Source organism: Bactrocera dorsalis, chromosome 1 (assembly GCF_023373825.1).
Source record: "Bactrocera dorsalis isolate Fly_Bdor chromosome 1, ASM2337382v1, whole genome shotgun sequence".
NCBI classification, from domain to species: Eukaryota; Metazoa; Arthropoda; class Insecta; order Diptera; family Tephritidae; genus Bactrocera; species Bactrocera dorsalis.
The window spans coordinates 106928454-106953200 of NC_064303.1; the positions used below are offsets into that span (position 1 = coordinate 106928454).

At 39.8% G+C, this 24747-nt stretch overlaps 1 long non-coding RNA gene across 1 annotated transcript in view; it reads left to right on the top strand.

Annotated features, from left to right (window-relative positions):
* Nucleotides 1-24747, top strand: part of LOC125779274 (uncharacterized) — a 111035-nt gene that overhangs the window by 85461 nt on the left and 827 nt on the right. The gene's annotated exons all lie outside the window — the stretch shown is intronic.

The following is a 24747-nucleotide window of genomic DNA, read 5'->3' on the forward strand; positions in this document are numbered from 1 at the left end:
GCTGTTTCGTAGAAAACTATCACATATAAAGTTTAAAAAAACACAGTAATGATTAAGGAAATTCGAATGTTTTTTATTTAATGTTTAGTACTATCAAAACGATTGAGTTCTGGATAAAAAATCATTTGAATAGCCATGACGTCTTTTACAGAAACGAATTCGAAGAACCCAATTTTTTAGCACTTCTTCCAATAAATCAAGCCATGCGTCATGAATAGCACGTTCACTATTGACTTCTAAGGCTTGAAGAGAGTCTGGTTTATTTGACAGCTTTTTTTATTTGGCGCATAACTCAGATGAAAGTGAACCTCATTAGAGAATATGATTGTCTTAAAAAAACGATATCGTTTCAAGCTGTTCCAAAACAAAATCAGCGAATTTACGTCATTCACGGTGGTCCAATGGCTTCAGTTCTTCAGTGAGAACAATTTAATACTGTTGCAATCCCAAATCCTTTCACAAAATATGACAGGTTGTGCTGAACTGAATAATTTGTAAATGTTGTTGTGGCGTATATCTTTCCAAATCGAAATTGTAATTGTTTTCCTGAAAAGAAAGAAAAAATATTATAATTAGAATTGACATAAGAAAAATCGCCGAAACGACACTTCATCATATCGTCTCTAATGGAAAACCTTGATTTTTATTTAATCAGCAACATTTTTATATTTTACATACATACATACGTATGTACATATGTTAAAGGTCTTTGATCTTTGACAAACGATTTCTAGACTGTTTTGAAAGTAAAGCACTTTCGAAAATTTTTTAAAATTTTGTGATTGAGATTTAATTGAATAAAAAAAATCTGGAAAGATGGCTGATAACAACAGTTACGTTCATAAATTACTTTTATCCTTCCTGGCCTTCCTGGTATGCCCACAATGGACCAAAAATTCTTCAACCAGCAGAAATTCACTAAAGAACGATTAAAATTTATATCAAAAGTCATTATTTAGGCTATGTGGTAAGGTCTTTAGTGTTTCAAGCAATCATAATAATTATGAATTATCAAAGACCTGACCATAAATCAAGCTTAAAGCCAAGACTTTGCGAACTCTTGCAAACACAACACTTAAGTCACATAAAATTTAAAGAAAACCGCAATAACAAGTCGGATAAATGCGGCAACACAAGCCAATAACTACGTACGAACGTAAACCAAAGAAAACACCAACAAAAAACATGACACCGAACAACAACAAAGAGCTAACCGACCAATCAACCGCTGAGCTGACTAATTTATGCAACTCAATACAAAAAAAAGACAGAAAAAAACAGTAACAAAAACCACAACAACGAAGCAATTAATGCGCAACAATAAATAAGCCGAAAACACAACAACAAAATTAACTGAAATTTCGGGCGTTTTTCGTGAAGTATTTTTCGGCGTACAGGCGGCGTACCCGGCTGGAACGTACACTAATTGACACCTTTCAGATGTCATTAATGAGGCGATAATATGAGTAAGAAAGCAGAAAAAATAAATTGGCAAACACAGATAACGCAGGCAATGAGGGAGAAAAGGAATACAGAGACAAAGAAAAAACAAAAACACCAAGAGAGATTGCCGAAAAGCAGAGGAAAGATCAATTAATGCAAATTCATCTGCTGACGGCGATGAGATGGCAACAATTTGCGAATGAGCGACGCAGAAAAAACAACAATAAAAGTAGTACAACAACAAAAACGAGCAGCTAATGAACGGTGTATAATTTGTTGTTGTTTTTTTTCTGTTTTTTTTTTAAGCAGAAAAGTGTGCAGGAAGCGCTGAAGAAAGCGCTCTGAAGCAGGACACTTGGTTAGGCCGGCTAATATATGCATATATGCACGCATTTTTGTTGTAAACAACAGCTTAGCGGTAGTTGAATCATGCAACGCTGGGAAGCGTCACTCCAGCATGCGACCGTTGACCACCCTGATGAGTGGCAGAAAAAATCCACAAACACACAGTCACACACATTCTTCAACTTCCTCAACTGGAGTATCTGGGTGTGTCCCAGCGCTTATTTGTGTAATTAATCATTTGCGATACGAATGCGGTGGCGTTGCCCGATGATAAGCGCGTTTAAGTGGCGAATAAGACAATGAAAAAATGTCAAGATTATAAGCAAACTTCTTCTTCTTCAAAAAAAAAGACTAGAAACCACCGGAAAAAATCCAAAAACAGCATAATTGTACAATTCATTCATCCCTGATTCATGTGGAATAAATTCAGCTCATTTCCCACGCACGCACGTAATTTATTTACGGCACTCAATCGCTCTAATCAAATCATCACCATTACCAACTGCAAACGTGCTGAGCGGAGTGTGTAAATTCTACGTTGCTGCCGCAAACGTTTGAAATGCCATCTATCACCTAGTAACTATGCGCACTAACACACACATCCACACAAGTATGAAGACATGTAGTCAGTGCCTCGCAGTCATTTGGTTTGCGAGCAAAAACTCATTTGAAAACTACACACGCACATCGGCAATTAAGTTTTGCTGCATCCTTGCTTCGGTTTTCCAGTTTTCCTAATATCCTTTCGACAGGATATATAAGCATATATGTGTGCAACCTGCTGCACTTCTCACGCCGCTACACACACACAAGCACAGTTCCAACTATCAATATGTAGTGCAGCGCTTATCTAGAGACTCTTCAGCTAGTTTCTAAATAAACCATTCGGTAGTGAGTGGGTTTGTGTAAGTGTTCGTGTGTGTTATTATCGACGGCGCCATGCCACGTCCAAGTATCTTGCACACGTCTGCAAGCATCCTTAGCAAATGCAAGTGCAAGCACATACAGTGGATCGAGATATAAAAAGAAGTACTCAATTCTTACTTAGGCAAAATACTGGTAGAGTAGACTTTAACAAGCTTCTTTTGAAGCGAATTTGTCAGCTGCAAAATCATTTAGCAAGCAGTACCAGGACCGACTAGATAAAGACATAAAAATCTTCCAGCCAAGCTTCCGCAGCATTTGGTGCGGTACTTGCGATGTTTGTGGCCTTTTGATATCCTGATGGAACACAATTCCGGATCTTATTGGCCAAAGCTACCCGCTTCTAGGTGATTGTTTTCCTTAGATGGTCCAATTGGCGACCTATATTGGGACCTATATTAGCCCGAATTAAGAGTTTGGCCGCAGGATAGCAGTCCATAGTAAATTATTCCTCTGCCAATGCCTTTCTTTCTTCCGACGGCTCAGTTATTGACTGTATAAAATCGAATTAAGAGCTTCCTCTACCAAGCCCAACATTTTCATTTGACGTTTTCGTAAGTGACCCAGAGTTCTTCATCAGTAACCACCCACTTTAGAAGTGGATAGGTTTTGTTGCGATTCAGCAGAGACATGCAGATGGAAACTTAGTCCATGAGGTTCTTCTCAGCCTTATTTAGGTTGTCCTAAGCGGTTTTTTGTGCAACGATTCGCTCCTAGAAATCAAGACTGTGCTTACATGAGGGTTCGATTTGATTTTCATATATTTATCAATATTTTTGACACCCCAGAGTGAGCCGAAATGGAATCGACACTAAGCAAGAAACTCAGTACTATACCTGTAGTGATTCGAATTTGAAACAAATTTTTTCATCGAACTGATCTCGTATTTAATAAGATAATGGAAGAAATATTTCTTAGGAATTCCAGCCCTCAATGCCTCAATTCTACATGTTGCTAGACTTAGCTGGTGGGTGCTTGGTGGCGAAAGCCGCTATTAGACTTGGGAATCTGGCTATATGAGGGACCCCGGGCAGGGAAACACTGAAATTCTTCACTGCTTCGATTGCCTTCCTTCCAACATTTCTTGGCTCTCCCATCTGCGAGGAATTCATGGGCGGCGCGAAACCGTTGAAAAGGATTACAATAAGCTTTTTCCCGGTTGGATCGATGTTAAGGGGGAGAGTAGGTGGTGGAGTTTTCTACCAAGAGCTCTACGTCAAATAAAAAATGCAATCCGCTCAGACAGTTGGAATCGCTGGAAACTGCAAGGCCGATGAGCTGTCTAGGGAGGGCACCCTTTCCAAAATTTCATCCGACTCCTCAGCTCATCAGGCGCTGGTCAACAGTCACAACTTGTAAGACTGCGAGATCTTTCTGGCCTGGAATGAACCGTAGGAGGTGATCTGAACAACTGTTTCTTAACAAAATCAATCTTGTCTAGATGTTATGACTGGACACTGTGCAACAAGTTTACACGTGGCTCTGCTAAATACTCTCTCAGACGGTCTTTGCCGAAGCGGTATGGAGGCAGGTGAAGTGGAATGATCTCATCACTTCCTTCTCTATTGCCCAGCTTTTGCCAGACTGAGATTGAAATATCTCTATACATAAACTTTGGGCACAACTAGTGAAGTAGCTGGGATTGATTAACCGCCTTGATAAATTTGTGATAAACACGAAACGCTTCGTCGTTCGATGAGGATCTGCTGATCTTTGACTACGCAACGACTTCCAAGGATCTTTATTCTCCGTCTACAGTTTGCTGTCCAGTCTTGCAACTGGTGCTCGTAATTCCGGCATCATGTAGCAGAACCAGGTGACCTGGCACCCAGAGGCGAGCTTGGTTTCGAACTGTTAGGCTTTTCAGTCGTTCTATGCGGTTCTAATCTTGTTGGCTAAGATCGCCTTAAGTATCATTTGACTATCGCTGACCGATTGCCTGCAGCCTCTTCCATTCCTTGTACATTTTCTATTCTTCAACTATTGAACTCCAGTGCACCACTGTGTTTGTGCAAACGATAAGGATATCTTAAGGATGTGTCACAGTATCATGCCATAGCCACTAACTTACGTTTGTTGTTGCATTTCCACATATCCTTGGTGCATGCAACATGATGCAACTAGCATTACGGGAAAAAATACAGCTGTACACTCGTTCCACTCAACGTGTGGCGTCACGTCAACTCGTAATGACTCGTTTATCAACAGCAGCAAGAAAATGAACAACAACAACGCCATGTGATGCATCCACGTTGCAAGCGATCGTAATCAGTGTGCTGGACCGCGCTGCATTTAAGCGCAACGTTCGCTAGTTGTCGTGTGTATTTGTTTGTGCCCCGTCTATGTGGCAAGTGCAACTGTCTTCTAGCTCCTTCAACGCCTCGACAAGTGCATGCAATTCTTTCTTTCCTTTTGTATTTCGGGTTGTTACTGATCGGCGTTATTATTGTTTCAATTTCGGTGACACTTCTGCGTCCTTTTCTTTTGTTCGTGAGCCACTTATTCCAGCATTTGTCTTCCTTATGCTGGGCATGTCCTTTTCGGCAGCGCTGCTCGTAAATACTGTGCGTCTCTTTGATAAATACAGTTGTGTTTGTGTAGTTGTACAACAAATGTTTGCCTTGGTGGAAAGTCAGCTTGTCAGCGATAAGCAATCAATTGGCGCCAAGTCTTGCGTAATGTTTTAGTAGCTGTTTAAATTTTATTATATTTTAGTGTTTACCGTTCTCTTTTTATTTCTTTTTTTGTTATTTACTATTTGAAAGCGCCGTTTGACAGTCGTAATCGTTGTAATTGATCTTAGTTGAGTTCCCGGACTGTAATTGTATTTGGATTGGTATTTGCACTGCATGTTTTATTGCTTTTCGGAATTGTTGACAGTTAGAGTAGGGAGATACCTTGACTTTCTACCCTTAGACCCGTTAGTTTGCAAACGTGATATACATATGCTCTGAAGGAAAGTAGATTTCTAAGAAAACTAGCGAAAAATTTATCGAAAAATATCTCCACTTAGGCGCTAGCTGTTTCTTTCCACAACATTCTGATATCGTAATTTCGGTCATAGGCCGTGTTGTAAAAGAAAGAGGATTGCACCCGGATTAGTTTTTAGTAAGCGTCTCGTCATGTAGGAGGATGAAGCGAAGAATTCCTGCAAAAATCTGGCATTATTTGGTTCCAATTGGCAAGGTGGGAGGAACACCTATTCCACCTTGGTCGGGTTCGAAGCTAATCTAAAACCTCTGGCGTGCTGTGTGTCTGGCCCCCGGCCGAAATGCGACTCCACATTGATTGGAATTTTTCAGTTCTCTCTGCATTTAGGTTTAAACTACTACGAAGCTCCCCAAAGAGCCAAACCAAATAAGCAGATTGGAGTGAACTCTAAGGACTTACCGCTCCTTATGGTCCCGGATTTAAATATCCCGTCAGACCTTGCAGGTTTTGCTATTACCAATTGAGCAGCCATCAATCTTCATCAACCATCACTGGTGACAGTTGTTGCTTCAACTTGAAATATCTTTTCATTAGCAGGAATCTCACTCAAAACCTATAAGATCAGTCAAAGCTGAGTACTATAGCACTATTTCTGACAAAGCTTTGTTTATATACATATCTAGGCAAAGCCAAAATAAAAGTCTTACTGCATTTTGGGTATTAGTCGTCTCGTACAACAGTCATGCTTTATCGCAAGAAATTTCTATCTTCTTCCCTCTGGGGGACTGCAGAATCCATCGTGGTTTTACGTGGGTATCTGCCTGCGAAGGCCCAAATCCACGGTGCTTTCTATTGCTAGAAGCACATAGATCAAAACAATGCGTTGATCAGTGCCCCAAAGCATAAGTGCATGCAAAGCACTATACTCTGGAGAACCAAAGCATGAGTGCCTCCACATACACTTATACTTTGGTTCCAATTGGTTCGGGTGTGAACCAAAAGAAAACACCCTAGCCACTTTGGTCGGGTACGAGGCCCATCTAAAACCTCCGGCACCCGGCCGCAGTGCGACTCCACATTGGACAAATGCCTGCATTTAGGTTTAAACCACAGCCACCACGAATCTCCACAAAGGGCCAAAAACCCAATGAGCAGATTGGAGTTACCTCCAAGGGCTAACTGCTCCCCGTGGTACCAGGTTTAAGTCTTTGGTCTGAATTACTAGCTCCCCATAGACTCATTGACTGATTACCAGCTGATTCGCTGGGGGACTATAATAAGATTTATACTCCAGTTTCTGCTGTGACAGGGACATGAATTTTGGAAGCCCCAACTCCTTTTATAGACGAGCGAAAAAGTTTGCCACCTACCATTTCGATAGCAAACGGGATCCTGTACGTAAGACTGGTAAACGCTCCAACCCGAAAAACAGCGAATATTGTGATGGACCCAGTCAAGACTCCAGACAAGTTGAACTTTTCCCGAAATTAAATCATCTCCGAGATTACTATTAAAGGGAACGAAGCATCACGTCTCTTACGACTGACTGAGCGGGACAGTTATGGATCATCAGTTTCAGAGAACTGTAAGAAGAAAATTAGCAGTGAGAAAGCAAAGGAGAGCAAAAAGTTTTACGCATCGACCTCGAACTGGTTGGTTTAAAACCGGCATGACTCGTTTTAAAATTGTCCTCCAGTAGGCCATAAATTTTGTGGAAGATGTTGAAGCCATCTGCTCCCTGATAAAGAGTTTGCCCGAGCTATGGCATAACTCAAAGCTGAGTAGTGCAATGTTGTCCCTAAGAAGAGGTCCATAGACTAGTAAATACTCACAGCTTCATTAGGGATAAGGCGGCTGTAGGGATTACAGAGTTCACTGACTATGCGAACCAAACAAAATACAGAATTGAGGACTAGTCTGTGCTAGAACCTTAAATAGTGAGTAAGAAGTTCCATAAATTATGGAAAATATACTCCAAATTTAATCAGTTCGACAATCATCAAGAAAGTTTGAGAATCGCAAATCATTTAAAAAAATTGCAATGAAAAAGTGACTAAAGAAAAAAGGATCCGTGGTTTGATTACAGGCATATTTCTTCTACGTTTTTCCAGATTAGAAAAAGAACTGCCTACGATTTCGAAGACTTTTCCGTCTTTATATCAGAGGTGGGAGATAGGTTGCTTTTAAACCTATCTCTGTTATATGGTTTTTCATATATTAAATACTTATTAGTGTAGAAATGAGTAGTCTGAAACTTTGCTTGATTCGGTTTGGTCTCGAAAGCTCATGATTTGATTTTTTTGCTGTGCCCTGAACTATAGTTGTTAGGCTAAGTTAAGCCTCAACACGTGTCTTGCCTTATTTCCGTACATTCAGCGATTTTCTTAAAAAATATTCGTTCATTTTATTTATATATTTTATTTTTAGTTGAAGTGTGGTCCCTCGCTTTTGTTCCACGAATTATATGTATGTATATTTATTGTCATCTTACGTATTAATGAAACTTACGTATACCCAAATTTATTGCGAACAAATCGAAGGGAGTCCATATACCATATGAACTTGCTCTTCGCTTGTTCGAAACTCACAATGAACAACGCGTTTGGCGAAATTGCAGAGGCGTGAACGCATGAACCCGATTAAGTGTGCTGAGAAGCGTCTATAAATTAATCACGAAGATACAAGCGCGTAAATTCCGGCATTTCAAGATAAAGCACAACAACAATTGTGTATAAAAATACACAGACACCGCAGACTACACGAAAATATGTCGAAAACCACATATCACACATCCATTTTGGTGCAAAAGCCCATTTGCACAACGAAGTGCGAGCAACTAACAAAGAACAGTGACCGAAGAATTCCAATGAATCGCAGGAAAAATCGGCAGCGCCCAAAGCGCGCCTGTTGCAACTGCCAACGCCGGCAAGTGAGCTAGTGCAAGTGCAGTAGCACCTACCGCGGAATGAAACCTGGCATACACCGCGCCTCACGCGCCGCACACCTCGCGTTGAGGTAATTAATTTCAGCATTAAGTGCTAATTTCACGACAACGCGATTATTATTTTTTATGGCGTGCCGGCAGTAGCGAGTGCCGGCGTTGTGGAACGCTGCAGCGTTGCATTGAAATTTGTCTGGGCTCCGATTCGACGTGGCTGTCGTTGGCGGGCACGTGCAAATGCAGCACAAGATCTTGCACACTCAGCAGCGCTGTGTAACTTCGTCGAGCCATTGCGTGCTGGAAGTTGGCAGTGCGTGATTTTATGTCTTTATACGCCGGCACGCAGCTACTAAATTGGCAAGTGCAATTGCAGTTTTTTTTTTTATTTTTAAATAACACCCATGCAACTGCTACTTAATTAAAGCGCATAATGTTTAGTTATACATCAGAGTATGCGCGGGGTGCAGAGTCTAGCTAAGGCACGTGTCATAACTTTGAGCATCGGCATCCGCTTTCCTTACAGAACACAATGTAGTCAGTTGGATTTATTTCCTTAACCTCAGCATTGGCTTCCAGTCGGCTGAAGCTCATCTATTCAAAAGTATTCAGTTTTCCAGTTGGCCGTGGGTTTCTTACTGACGTCAATAGGTCCTTATATCGAGCTGGAAAATAAGAATAGATTTATATTTCAGAAATATTGCGAAATAATTGATAAGTTTCAACAAATGAGATTAGTCATGGCTTAGTATCGTATTATACACTTTAATATCGGGTTAATATCATATTTTGGTCATTAAATCGGCTGGAATGCAGCTAGACGATTGTTATGAGCTAAAGTTTACGTCGTGCAGGACATCGACGCTTTTTGCGACGTTTAATAGAGACTTGATGTCGAATTCTGATACTTCATCCAGTCCTTAAAAGAGGGAAGCTTCTAGATATCTAAGCCAAGTTCTTGATAAGGCCGCTTATAAGCAGAAAAGGTGTTCAAGTATCTCTCTTATACCTACTTCACTGGATCCACTAAAAACGGGTATAATACCTAGCCATCGCGACGTTCAGGGCTTTATTATCGGAGATTATTCTCTGTCTTTGTTTCTGCTACTTCATCCAGTCCCTAGCATTGTGAAACTCCTAGAAAAGGTGTTCAAGCATCCCTCTCATACCTACTTCGCTACACTTTCTGGATGTGAACGATGAATTCACTAAGAAGTGGTACAATTCGGAGCCACTGCCTAGTTCAGAGTTTCACTATCGGAGAATATTCTCTGCCTTTGCTTCATACTCCCAAAACCAGGCTTTAATTATAATCAATAACGGTTTGTTGAATTTCTAAGAGCTCTGTTGAGTTTTCAGGAACGTCCTACCTGTTTTTAGGTCGTAGAGATACTCCGTAACAATCTAGGAGGTTGTCATTATTCGCTTGTGGTCGGATTTAGTATTCGAAAGACATAATTTTCCTAGAAAAACAAGATTAAAGGGGACAACGGAGTTTTTCAAGGCAACCCAGGTATTTATCTCAAATGATGTACGAAATCTTAAACTGTATGATTTGCATTCTCAACGGCTTTTTCTATAAACTTGTATAAACAATAGATATCCGAAGTTATTTCGGCCCTTTTACCATCCCTCTTCTTATTTTCTCGTCCGATCTATTACTGTATTTAAGTAATGGATTTTATTAGTACACGGTTTCTTATCGCAGGTAACATTAAAGATATCATTGACCAATTTAAGACCGTTGTGATCCGTAATTAAGTTAGCTTGTGGGATTGGAAAATTAATACCTTATCGACCAACTGCTAATCCACACTTAGAGAGATTCAGTTCGATGAGGATTTCTTAGCAGTCGCCGCACGCTCGGTTCATTCTCTTTTTACATTTATCTTAAACAACATATTTTGTTGGATATTGAGCTCTATATAAGCCCAGGAAATATTTTTTCCACTTGGATGGGCTGTCTTGAAACACTGCCCACTTACAATTGATTTATTGATAATCAAACTCGTTTTATGATGTCCATTTGCCTCTGGGAACTGCGTATGTATAACATTTTTCTTGGGTGTCATTGAGGACTGAAGTCAGACGAACAATCTCTTATGCTTTTGAGGGTTGTGATCCTAACTTAGCTAGAAACATAGGTGATGGTGCTAGACTTTACTAAAATGCGACAATCCCTTAACTGTTACCTTGATCAGTTGTGGGTTTAATGTTTTCTAGTTTCTTCTCATTTTCATTGCTCCACATTTTGAGAAAATGTATCCGTACCTAATCAGATGAAATCGTTATCTCTTTTAACTTAGGCTTCAAACACGGCCACCAAACTAATAAAGTTTAATGTAGATGTCTCTACTGAAGAACACACCTACAATTAATTATAAAATAATTGCTAATAAAATTCAAATTTTTATTACCCAGTACAACGAAATTTTATAGCCCTTTCCAAAGAATGGGGAAAAGTCTTGAAAAAATATTGCATTTCCTTGTGTCAACAATTTCGCTCATAAATCTCTTATCTACGATCTCTCACTAACTGCGCAACAGACAGGTTACATCTTCGACTATTTATTTAGAGCATGAGAAATATGGTATAATCAACGCATGGATATGAATATCACTCGAAAAGTATCCGATAACTAACTACCGGCCTGTGCCTGCCTGCCCATAAAGAGAGTCAACCGACCTGTAAATGAAATTAACAGATACTCGTACGCGTATTATGTTACCGCACAGAAAGGCCACGGACAAGTTCATAAATTAGGTCAATAGGCATACGGAACACACGTACAGACCGACTCACGGAAGAATATAATAGAAAAGCGTAACGGAAAAGGAAGTCAAGCAAAGTGTGTAAAGAGAGTAAAAAAGCCGGCACTAGGATAGAGTCGTTGAGCAGTTGAAAAGCAACGGCATTTTCAAAACAATGCAAATAAATAAAGAACAATAATAAAAAACAAAAACGAAAACAACAATCAAAACGAAACAGTACCCCACAAGAACACAGGTATACTATGTGTTTGGTATTATCAAAACGAGTAGGATTTCAAAAACTGAATGGAAAAGAAATAGAAATAAATAAAACGTGGAGAAAGTAGGGGAGATTGAATGCGGATGCACCAAATGAATACACCTACCTTTTATGGAGTACATAGAGTACTTGGTATTGAGACAACTTTGTGAAGCTTCTCAGAATCGAATTCATATAAAAAGAATTGGGGTGATTGAAGTTCTAACTTTCTTTAAGACACATGTTTTGGAAGCGCCCGTATTTAGGGATCTATTACTCAAAGTCCTGGCATTAATCCAGAGGGTGTTTGCTTAGAATTTTACCGACACATTTCTCAATTCGTTAGAAATGTTCAAGAAGACCTATCTGATTTTGTTGTATAGTCCTCGAAGTCAAGAGAAGAGACGCAGTGAGCCTTTTCTCGGATGCATCGAAGCTCAAGAGTAAGGTTGGCGGGGGTGTCTTCTATCGAAAGCTCTCAATCAACTCTTGTTTCAGGCTACCACATCATTGCAATGTCTCTTAAGCTGAAGTGGCACCCGTCGAAGTGCAGCTTCTTTTAGGAAGATATGCCTCCACTCAGATAGCAAAGCTGCTGTACAGGCCTTGAACTCACTGACTGTGAGATCAAAGCTAGTCAAGAAGTACAGCAACTCACCAGCAGAAGCATCAAGTTACTTCCATATTAAACTTGTCTGGCTGCCTGACCATTAAGGAATCGCAAAGGAAATTGTAAAGCTGATGAGCTTGTCAGAAGAGGCACATAATTTCCATAAGCTCATTATAGTGCTGGATCAATGGGTTTCCAGCGAGCTCAGCAAGCGTTAGACAGCAACCAGCACTTTGGGATTCAAAAACCTTCTGTAGCTGCTAGTTCGTAGCACGGCTCACATCGCCGCAAAGACGCACTTCTTAACTGGACACTGTCCCATTAGCGCTAACGCGGTGAGGCTACAGCTTTTAGAGGACACAACTTGCCAAAGTTGCAATGAGGAAGATGACGTGGAAACATCTAGATACTTTCTCCTCCACTGTCCAAATTTCGCTCGAGTAAGGTTAGAGAATCTCGGTTGCCATACTTTTAACGAAACCGGCGAGCTGAATGGAGTAGATATTAGGCGCCCCAATAAATTTTTGGGAGACTCTAGGCGTTTCGTCGATATGCGACGGTCTTTTTGATTCGTATTTGTGAGTTCCGGACAGCACAACGGACAAGCGTGTTTTAGCAGTCAAAGTGAGGTCTTTTTTCGTGGCTTCAGCCTATACTCGTATCTCCAACGTAACCTAACCCCAGCTGAGGTTAACACTTTTAAAATCTACAGTTATTTAAATTCTACTTGGGTATAAAAATCCAAACACCGGCTAATTGTGTGTGTGTGGAGGTGAGCAAATCTCTTCAGGCAACACGCTGTTGACAGCGTCTCAGGCGCTGATGGCGGTAATACTGTTGACGAGGAGTATACCATTTGTAGCGGCAACACAACCCGCAGACCCAGTTTATGATTGCAAGCATTGGGAGCGGTTGTTCTGACGGACGGTCAGTCGCAGTGTTTTCTTGCCATTGCTGCTGCTGCTGACGCTGACGCTTGCGGCATTCAAACACAGCAGACTGGATTACATTTCAACATTTTCAGGTGTCACCGATAAGCATCTAAATACGGGTCGGCCAACGTGTTGCCGCGCGCACCGAAAGCAAGGTAAACCGCGCGCTGCACATGAAAGCAGACAAGAGTGCGAATGCCGGCAGTGCGTAGTGCGAGCGCGCTCATACTTCGTGGTGGAGAGAAGTCGAGCCAGAAGTAAGGCAAAGCTGCGGTGTGGTCTCATTATGTGGAAATTTCACATAATCCCGCATTTTTCATTTGATATGCGCATAAAGATAGCGGCCAGAGTCCACAAAAATGAATGAAACAAAAATGTGAAAAAAATACTAAATAAATAAACGTTATATAAATAGTTGAATAAACACCTGAAGAATGAGGCTGGCAGTCAGCGGTGTAGAACAACAATGCAGGTACACAACCAGTGGCGAAGATTGATTGCGGTGCACGGGGCAGCTATTTCGCGTTAATTTAATATAAATGATTTGCATTCAACGCATTTAGTCGACGTTCAGCCGTTCGCTTACATACAGACCTGCGCTGATAACGCTTGTAAGCCAGGCTTTAGTTTGTCTTCGAAATTGAAGGCTGTGAGAATCACTTTGTGTGGCTTGTGAGAGAATCACATTTATCGCGCTTCACGCCTGACATTTATGCGTATTATCGGAGATATATTAAAGTGATGAAGAAGTGTTACTGGTTAGACTGGAATTAAAATGTGATACGCTTAAGGACATAATAATCACGCATCTTAAGACCTTTTCGTATTCGATCTATATATTCAACCTTCGCTCAGGTGTTTTGTAGAATGTTTTAGGTATTTTTTCTCAAAAAAGAAATATACTCGGCGGTTCATCACTACCTGCTTAAGATAATGGAGCTAAGAGTAAAATCATGAGTTGCTCCACATCTTTCTTCCTCAAAGAGTTGTGAGCTTAATTGCAGAGCCGTATATAACGTCACATTGTCTGGCGATCACATTTGGCCTGCTGAAGACAGTCCTTTTTGTGAAACCAGCAGAGTTCGATCTCCTGTATCAGCAAATTGCCATGAACCCATCATAAGTCCGCTTTGTTACTTTATTTTTATTACTGCTAGTTCATCTAAATGCCTCAAAGTGTGAGATCTACAGGGCTTTAGTTGATTGATTGAAAAGAGTAGGCGCGCGAGCCCCAAACTGCAAATGCCGAACTTAAGCCATCATTAGGGCCATTGTGCTCCCGCGTGTTAACCCAATTTAGCTTTATCCAGCAATTCCGTAGAATTGGTAAAAGACTTGATTCTTTTCCCCAGCCAATGTCTCCTGTGTTATCTTAAAGTGCAGGAACGTTTGGAGCTGTGGAATACGGTCGAAAGCTGGGCATTCGCATTGATAATGTTCCCCCATCTCACCGTCTTTCAAGCATGCTCTGCATTCTGTCAAATCGACTCAGCCAATATTCTGAAAATAAGATCTAAAGGTTAGACGCTCAGTGACGACCCCTACAATATTACTTAGTTCACTTTTGCTTGGAAGTAGAAGATCTGTCCACCTTCAAAACTACCAAAAAAAATAAGTTCCAAGACCTGAGGTGTTCCTCTAGTGTTCGATCCGAAAAATTGAACTTTACTCAACCTTTGAATAGTCTGTCGCAGTTTGAGAAAATTGCCTGCACGGCTGCCCTCCAGCGGAGTAACTCGTCCCCTTTTCATTTCATTCTATTGCAAGATGATTTTTACCGAGTTTCTCACTGAGAGTCTAGTTATTGGCTGCTTGTATAACATAACGCAGAATATTTGGTATTGAAGCTACGGAGAGCCTTAATCATAGCATTATCCATTATAAGGTTTATGAACTTGCTGGTCAGAGCAGAAGCTCACTTGGCTCCTTCCATTACCGCCACAATTTCGATCTTATAGAGATAGAACTTTAGACATTTGCCATTTCCGGTATTTGAAAAGTTTGAAGCCAACTTCTATGTATAGATTTCTTCAGAATGAGTCTAAAAGCTTTAGGCTTCATATCGTCTTTTTCGAAGCAACTTCTAAAACTGAAATCTATTAAAATTTTAACCTTTCTGTACGGATTAGGAAAATGTCCATCTTTGATCCCACACCTTCACACATCCATATGATCTAGCTCTGTTGTTGATATATAGATCTGATGTAGAATTCCTTCTCTCGAAATAATGCCCTACCAATAATGTATCGCCGCCTTGATCTAAGAGCCTGAGTGGAGAGGTTTGATTTTTTGGCTTCTAGCTTCGTTTTTTTAAGCCATCTTGTTTAGGTCGATAATAACGAGTTGTCACAGCGATTTATTCAAAGGATCGGTAAGAGTAACTTTGAGGGACTCTTCACTGGTTTGAATTGTTAGACATCAATCTTTGTGGAAAAATGTTAAAATGTAAATGTAATGTACTAAGCCTTAGTCATTCCAATTTTAAGGGAATTTTGTGGAAACAGTTTTCTATTTCGGACTTAACTCAATACTTACTACCAATTAACACAAATTTAGAGTCCAGTAAACCCGAAATATAAAAATCTTCGAAAAAAATTTCAAAAATTTTCACCATATTCGAAATTCATCTCGAATAGTCACCACAAATTAATGATCTATTAGTTTTTCGCTCTAGATAATAAATCTTTATGTATAAGTATTACGCGCAGAAAATATTAAGTTAATCAGTTGCGCACTTAATCAACACAGATTAACTCATTATTCAACACTTTCGGTGGATCCCAGCCAAGCACGCCACATGCTTAATACCTCTAGATACATATTTACGCCAACTTGCGTGTATTTATTTTGGACTCTTTCGAGTTCTCGTGTCAGCGCTTGCTGCCAAAGCTAATTGTGTCGACAAACGGCAGCCAACAGTAATAACAACAGCAAGAACACGATCTTCAGGCGAAAAAAGTAAAGAAATCACAAAAATCTAAAAAAGCGCACACAGAGATCACAAAGTATTCAAATGAAATTGAAAAGCAAAGTATTTTCAGTGCGAGCGGAAAGTTTGTGTGTGCGGCATTTGAAGAATTCCCTCGGCCCAGTCATTCACTTTGGTTATTTGCCGCTAAGAAAATGTCATTAGCGGCGCCCATGTTGCGGTACAAGTTGAGGGCGATGTGACTGTGGCGGTGACGGTGACGAGTTGGCATTATCTTCTTTAAGTTTTTTATTTCCTTTGCAATATAAATATATCTCTGTTCCCTGAGTATTGTGGATTTGTGGCATGTTTGCACATTCGTCTGTAGATATGTTCATGTACCTTCCACCTTTACGCATCAGCCACTCCGCTTATTGATTGTGTTGATTGCTGGCTGTCGAAAATATTTAATCTTTAGAAAACACTTCAATACGAACATGAATCGGAAATGGTATGCTAGTTTGGGAGTCAAATTATAGGAATTGAGTCTTTAAGAGCTGTGCTTGAGAGGATAGATCGTATATTAGTGTAATATCAGCTCCTTAGTAGCTAAGAAATATAATGTAGCAGAACCATCGTCTCACAAATACACAGCATACTTCGGAACAAAGTTGTCTTCCGCAAAGACTTGTTTCTTAGAAGATAGATTTCATGGAATTATATTACCTGCGAAGACCTATATACTGTCAATAGATTTGTGAGTCATATGATTTCTATTCACCACGAAGCAGATGGCTGCCACGTCTTTCACTTTTTCGAAAAGAGCCCTATCGATTTCGAAAACAGACCTATTTTATTGGGATGAAAATATTATATCCATAGAACAGCCTTAAAAGCCACGTCTAAGAAGGTCTGTTTTTCTGTAAATGTGTTTCATGTCAGTCAATGAAGACGTAATTGAATGTTCCTTTAAAGTTCCTTAAGCTGTGGCGCATTACTAATCTGTTCAGTTGATCCCGTGCAAAAGACATTATGATCAGCTCTCTTCGATCATTTAGTGAAGAGTTGGTCCCTTGCAAGACCTATAAAACCAAGCTCTCTTCGAACTTTTAGTGGGCGCGGTAGTCCAGAACTTATTTCTCAGTCGATTCCTTTAGTGAATTGGGAAGTTGGAGTCTTTTTCTTGATCCGGTCCCTTGCAATAGCCATAATACCTAACTCACTTCGAGCTTTTAGTGGCCTCACCAGTTCAGGACTTTTTCCTCTATCGATGCCTTGCAAGAGCCACAATGCTTAGCTAGAGGTTCGCAGTCTTTTTAATGCTTAGCTCTCTTCAAGCTTTTTGTAACCTCGGCACCTCGAAGAATTTTTTCTGACTCCAGATTTAAATTTTTTTTGGACTGAATCCCAATGACCAGAGGGTTGATTTCGCAGACGGTATCCATTATTTGGAGACTATGTCTCTAGAACTGTTGGACCATTTATCAATCCTTTCCTCAAGTTCTTCAGTTGTTCCAGTCCCTACCACTTTTCAGTTCCATTTCTATTTGATAAATTTTTTTTAATCATCCATGAGTGGGGCTTAGGCTTGGGTGAAGTTAAAATGACTATTCGAATTTCGATATACTATAGACTACCATATCTAAACATGACTTGATATTTCGAAGATTTTTCAGACTCTCATAACCATGTTATATTATTTACAAAAAAAACAAAAATCTCCAGATTTTGTAAATAATATAACATTTGTTCCCTTATTTCATAGATATCAAAGATCTTTATGTCAGTACCGTTCGATTATAATTTTAATATTTAATTTTATTATACTTTCCTTATTGACCTTTGAACCTTTCCCCTCCAAGTTGCCCACAGCTACTCTTCTCCTTTCTAAAAATTCTTCATTCTGTCTTTCCTAACCGCACTAAATCTGTCATTAAGTTGTATGTAATTGTTGTGCAAGCTTCTTATAATTGTGTCATCCTTGTTGTTGTTATCGTTGTACTTAATTGGTTTCATTTAATTTATGAACAATACTCAACGTCACTGGCTGAGAATTTATTTTGGGATCAGCAGTTGACTCGACACTTGATTTGTGATTTTGTTTAGAGCAATTAAAAATTCCACAACAAAGATTTCGAAATACTTAAGTAAGTGAGATAACTGTGAAATTGTCGCATGCATTAAGTGCATTTGGAAATATATACACACATGCACATACTTTTGAAGATTGTTCAAAATGTAAAGATATATATGTATATATATAGATGTATGTATATATAGATATAGCTGTTTTGTGTTCAAGTAATTTATTTGAATTAAATCCAAACGAATAAAATGAAATGATGTTGCAAGAGTGATTTCAAGTATTTGCTTAGCAATTTCCTAGTGGATAATAAATCTCGGAAATCCTGCTGTTGAATTTTAAAGAAACTTTTCACATTTTAATCTTTTGTTTGCGCAATTTTTTTTCATAAATATTTGTAATTTTTATTAAGAAATTAGTTTTTCTTAAAAGTTATTAATAAAGTATTGTTTAACAAATTTCTTAATGTAAAAATCATTGCACATGTAAAGTCTTTTAGCTTTCTTGGTGAGCGGTGTTTATAGTGTTTAACCTCAAAAACTTGGCTTCTAGCTGATTTTCGCTTTGGTTCATCACATGCATCAGTGTCTTTTCTATGAAAAATACAAAGGCCAACAGAAATCAGCTTGAAAATGGGAAAAAATACCACTGAGGTACTTCGGAGTCAGTTTGTAGAAAGCACAGGAGAGAAAAATTAAGAGCTTAGGGAATGTTTCGGAAGTTTAAAAACTCTAGTAACTCTTATCTGGGATGTTTTCGAAAATATCTGAAGAGCTGCTGACTATTGAACCAACAAGAACTAGGAAGGACCAGTGAGGATCAGTTAGAGCTAACGAGAGCTGGGGTAGCAAGCCGATGGGAGCTCGGGGAAACCGGTAAATACCGTTACTAAAGTTATTATTATAGCGGTAAGAAACACCTCTGCGTTAATTTGAAGGAATGCTGCCGATTTGATGGTGTTTGGTCGGATAAAAATGCTGATCTTACACCCGACTGGCTCTGCAACGAACCAAGGGAGTTATAAATAGTTGACAGGTGCAGGGAAAGCTATGAATAATGATTGATACGAGATGAGAGTTAGTGAGAGTCATTAATAATTGGTTAGAGTCAGGGAAAGTAAAGTAAAGATCCTTTCAGAACAAGTATGAACAGTCGAGAATCGCTGAGAGGAAGTAAAAGCCACGACGAGCTGTTGAGAGGCAGCAAGAGTCAGTGAAAGCCAGAGAAAGTCACTAAGTAAGAGCTTTGATTAGGTAATTCCGAAATTAAAGGAGACGAGAGACATGGAAAATCAGAAATTCGATAAAACTGATTCGTAAGAAATACAGTACCTCGTTCCATATATAATCTTCAATAGTAAAAGCCCTTACTAGATTAAATCTGGGTCCGTTTATGTTACGTGCACCCAACTGTCGTGGGAACAGACCAAAGGAGTCGTAAATAGGCAACTAGTGTAGAGAAGAGCCAGTGAAAGTCAATGAGAGTAGAGGAAAGTCAGTGAGAGCCGTGAATAATTGGTTAGAGTCAGTAAGAGTAAAAGTAAGAGCCTTTGAAAACAGGTGTAAGCCATCGAGAATACTTGAGAGCCAATAAAAGCCAAAGAAAGCTGTTAAGAGACAGAGAGAGTTAGTGAAAGCCGAAGAGAGCCACTAAGTAAAAACTTTGATCTAGATTGATTCCGAAGTTAAAGGAAACGAGAAGTATGGAAAAAATCGAATCCTTAGAAATATACTAATTCCACCCAAATATGATCTTCAATGGCAAAATCCCTTTCTGGTCCGAGTTCGTTGCGCACAAAGAGAGTCGTAATTAGTCAACTAATGCAGAGGATAGCTAATAATAGTCTGTGAGAGCTAAGGATAGTCAGTAAGAACCATTAAAAATGGATTAGAGCCAGTGAAATCAAAAGTGAGAAAATTTAGGAGCAAATGTGAGTCATCGAAAAGCTATGAAAGTCACTAAGAACCACAGAGAGATGCTGAGAGCCAGCCAGTGTCAGCGAGAGTCGGAGAGAATCACTGCGTAAAAGCTTCAATTAGGATTAAATTCAAAATTAAAAGATACGAGAGACATGGGAGGACAAGAACTTAACAAAATCGATTCTCAAGAAATATATTTCTTCATCCTACACAAAATCTTCTACGACAAAAGCCTCTACCTGATTACCAGAAGTATCCCTTTTCTTAACTAACTTCGCATAAGCTTCTACATACCCTGTCTTCTTGTCTAATCTGTGACGTGTACACACTCCTCAGGCGATAGCTGCCACACACAATCTGACCGCTGCCAACAGCCAACAGCCGGCTGCCATGAGTGAGTCACGCAGCGCATTGAAGATGCGCCAAAATGTCGACGTGCCGCAAATTTAGCGACAATTTTCTGCCTTTAATTCACGATTTTTTCGGTTAACAGCAAATTATTTGTTCTTCGTCGCTGCTTATGCGGCTAATTCAAATGAAATGCAAATGCCACATTTGTGGCGGCGAAAAGTGAGCAAATCGAGTTGGTGGATATTGTGAAATGCCGAAATAAGCTGACAATTACAATAAACCGCAAATGCGTGGATGCGCCGCTAATGCCTCGAAATGTGTCCACCTAGGCGCTCGTATGGTTGTCGTTGTTGTTGGCTGTCGAGCGCTTTGTGGCATAGTCGAGTGAAGGCATTCTTCCACTTCATAAGGCCCCAAAGTAGCGCGCTTTGTGTCACGCCACTTGGCTGCGTGGCATATTGACGTTCACATTTGTGTGTGTGTGTCACACGCTGACAATTGCAGATGTGCACCAACAACAAATGCGTTGCATGCATACATACGTATTCACATTTTTGTTCTACTCGCGCATTTTCCGAGGCGGCAACTATTTTTGTCCGCCTTGGCACTTATCGACACAGCACCGCAATGCAACAGCTTCACCTATATGCCACCATAAACACATTCACATACGCAACATTTTATGCGTACATACTCGTAACGCTTTGTTGCACGCGTATTCTTATTGCTGCGCTCGCACTTATGTTGCAAATTAGTTGCTTTGGAATTAGCGCAGAAATAATTGTCTGTTTTTGACTTGCCTTGCAGTTTACTAAGCAAATAGTATTTGCTAGACGCATCCCCAACATTTGTTAGCGAAAAGCTTACGGAAATTGCCAAAAATATACGCAAGTTTATTGGCCTAGTTGCTTTTCTGAGAATTTCAAATGATTTCCACGCATTGAAACTGCGCAACTCTGTTGAAAGATTACTCATTTGTATTGGGAAGTAAATTGAGCTCGATTGGTGCTTAAGGCTTTATTGTGGCGGCAGGAAAAATGTCTCAAATAATTTCTTGGAATGTTGCCGACTTGATATTCTTTGGCTTGATAAAAATCGCGGTCAATTCCAAGGAAGTCTTTAGTCAAGTTTGGTTCCAAAGGAGCTTGAATCGAACAAACTAAACTCCATCTTTTTTTAATTGCGTAGACAACGCTTACACCGATTATAGCCGAGTTAACAGCAGCGCACTAGTCGTTCTTCCTTTTCGCTGTTTGGCACCAATTGGAGATTCCAAGTCTAGCGATGTCCTTCTACACCTGATCTTTCCAACGGGAATGGAGGTCTTCCTCTGTTGAAGTGTTTTCATTCATTCGGACGACATGACTTAGCCGGCGTAGCCGTTGTCTTTTAATTCGCTATGTCACTATGTCAATGCTATCGCATACTGCGGCATTCGCCGTTCCTAAAGCGCCAAGGACCAAAAATTTTCCGTAGAACTTTTCTCTCGAAAACTTGTAATGCCGACTCATCAGATGTTGTCATCGTCCATGCCTCTGCAACATATAGCAGGACGGGGATGACGAGTGACTTGAAGAGATTTGTCTTTGTTTGTCGAGAGAGGACTTGATCTTTTGGGAAGAGTTATTCTGACTGTTTCTTTGATGACAGGAGATATTTCGTCTTGCCCTTGTTCACTACCAGACCCATTTGATTCCTTTCCTTATGCAGGATGGAGAAAGCAGAAACAACGCCGCGGTTGTATGAGTGATAACAATATTATCGGCGTATGCCAGCAGCTGTACACTCTTATGGAAGAGCAAAGAGAATGGAGCCACGTGTAGAAGTTCACGCAAGTGAGAAAAGTTCTCTGAGTGTCATTTATTTTGGAGGTACCAGAAACGATTCACAATTTGCGGTCTTAGATCAAGTATCCTCTGAATAGACAAAAAACAATCGCTCGAAGGCAAGCTAAGGTAAGAAGGCGAAACATTACCCAGGCTTGTGCGCAGGCACGTAGCCAGGGGGCGGGCTAGAGGGCTGAAGCCCCCCCCGAAATAAGGAAATTTTTGAAATAAATCGCAAATAAAAAAGATTTATCACTGACTGAATCTTTAGAAACTCTTATAACACAACCCTCAAAGACATTCAACACCTCTATACATAACACCACAGAACTCGTAAACCAACAACTACACTAGCACGTTGACTGAAACTTATCAAAAGTCATTACTTAAGGCGTTGTACAAGATCCTTCATCTTGATAGTTGACGTTGGGTCTTGGAGGAGGGATGGCTATGACCGGAGACAGCAAAACTTGATCAGGGCATTCTAAATGGAGTTGCAAAACCAGGATAAGACAAACATGTAAATCCAAAAGCACGATATGTTTTCATTGCGCTAGTCACCGATTGAACCTTACGCTTTTCTAATACTATGCCATTACCTTCAGTAGCAGCACTGCCTTGTATTGTCAATGGAAATTAGCAAAATTTATTTAGAAAACCATTCAAATATGCAAACACAATCTTTTCCAGACGTTATACAGAAGCACGCACCATAAAGCAAAAAAAAGATCGGACTTGTTCGCCTTTGTGAAACAAGCGTTTATAGAAAGGCATGACGCATTATTAAGCTTTGTGGTCAATTTTCGTCTACAAAAAGCATCAGCGCTTTCTTAGCAAGCGGTAGAGAAAAGGCGATTTTTTGCATTAGTCTATTCGTACTTGTGTGAGTCAATTGTTCAGCTTAACCGCTGACCACTGTCTGTGCACAACTCCAATGAAAAAATCTATGGATGTTCTGTATCAGCAATGACACCGAGCCAAAGAATTAATAAGAACTCTGTCCACCAGATAATATAAGACAGCGGTATGGTTTTTTCAAACGATATTTTTCCAAACAGCATCCACAAATGTCTAAAGATCTTTTTGACACTTTCGCGTCAAACTACTTCGTGCTAATCCACCTTTGCACAAGCCCTGAAGAGCCACTTCATAGTTACAATTATTTGTTCCAATGCGTGTGATGCTCTGATTCAAAAACATGACAGAACGTTTATTAGCTGAATGAGGTATGATACTCTCGTACATTTCAAATTCTACTCCCAGGTTTTGGCTGCCAATTGGTAATGCCCGAAGAAATTAAAAAATTTAACTATTTACTTCGGGAGAGACAAATGATCAAAGAACAGCATTACAAATCAGAGTAATCGGATTGTGGTGTGCCAAGCTTATATCAATAGATGCCAACCATCGAAGTGTTGAAATTACTGCAACATTGGCCCCCCCCCCCCCGATGCAACGTATTTTAAAATATTCACACCTAACTGCTTAACAATATTATCAGACTCTTCCATTGACGACCCGCTGAAGGTGAAAGAACTTCTTTCAACCTAAACAAAGAATAAAAACTATTACAACGCAGTGTGATGGGCAATGAGCGGCTGAGTGCACTTTGCTGTTTATTGCTAGTGCACTGGGATATTAAAATAGATCCAGATGAAGTAATTAATGATATGGCAAACAAGAAGAAAAGAAAAATATTACTTATTTAAGTTACAACTACCAAATAATTTAAATAATATGGATATGAATTTATATTGTTTTTTTTTTTTTAATAAACAGAAAATTTAAAGTTTATATATGTTTTTACTTCAGCCCTCCCCGAAATGAAAAGCTGGCTACGGGCCTGCTTGTGCGCAGGGTTTCGGACCGGCCATGTCGTATATACATTTATTTGTCCTAGCTAGTAGTCTACGCTTCAAATCCTTCCATTCTGAAAATTTTCATCCTCTTTGAAGATATAATCAGAAAAGGGTTTCCACTGTTGTAGTATTAGAGGGCTATAAAATCACTAAAAGCAGTTCGTGTTCGATACTCTTCGAAACTGAACGATCATTTTGAGTACTTTTTATGGTTTTGTCCCTTCATAATATCTCTTTGAGTTTTATAAAGTATTGTAACACACGAAGTTACTATGTATTTACCAGTGCGTAGAACACAGGATGAGTCAATTTTATTTTTAATTGAATAGACGATGCATTTGTATATCCAGAACAGGATATAATAAGTCTGCCACGAAGTTTGTAACTCTAATCACCGCGAAGTGCACAGTTGATTTATCCATGCCCGTCTGTTTGTATATTCGCGGACTAGTCCCTCAGTTCTTTCGCCTTGAAATTTTACACACAGCCTCTTCTTCCATATATATAGGTTGCTCTTTTATCGGAACCGCCGGCATCAAACCACTATAGCATGCATACATCCACTTTTCATAAGCACTTTTTCGGATGGTCTTCAGCTCTTTCAGCGTATTTTGTTTTATCACTACGATCGACTGGAAACGGGTACCACGCAGCGGTAATTTCAGTTT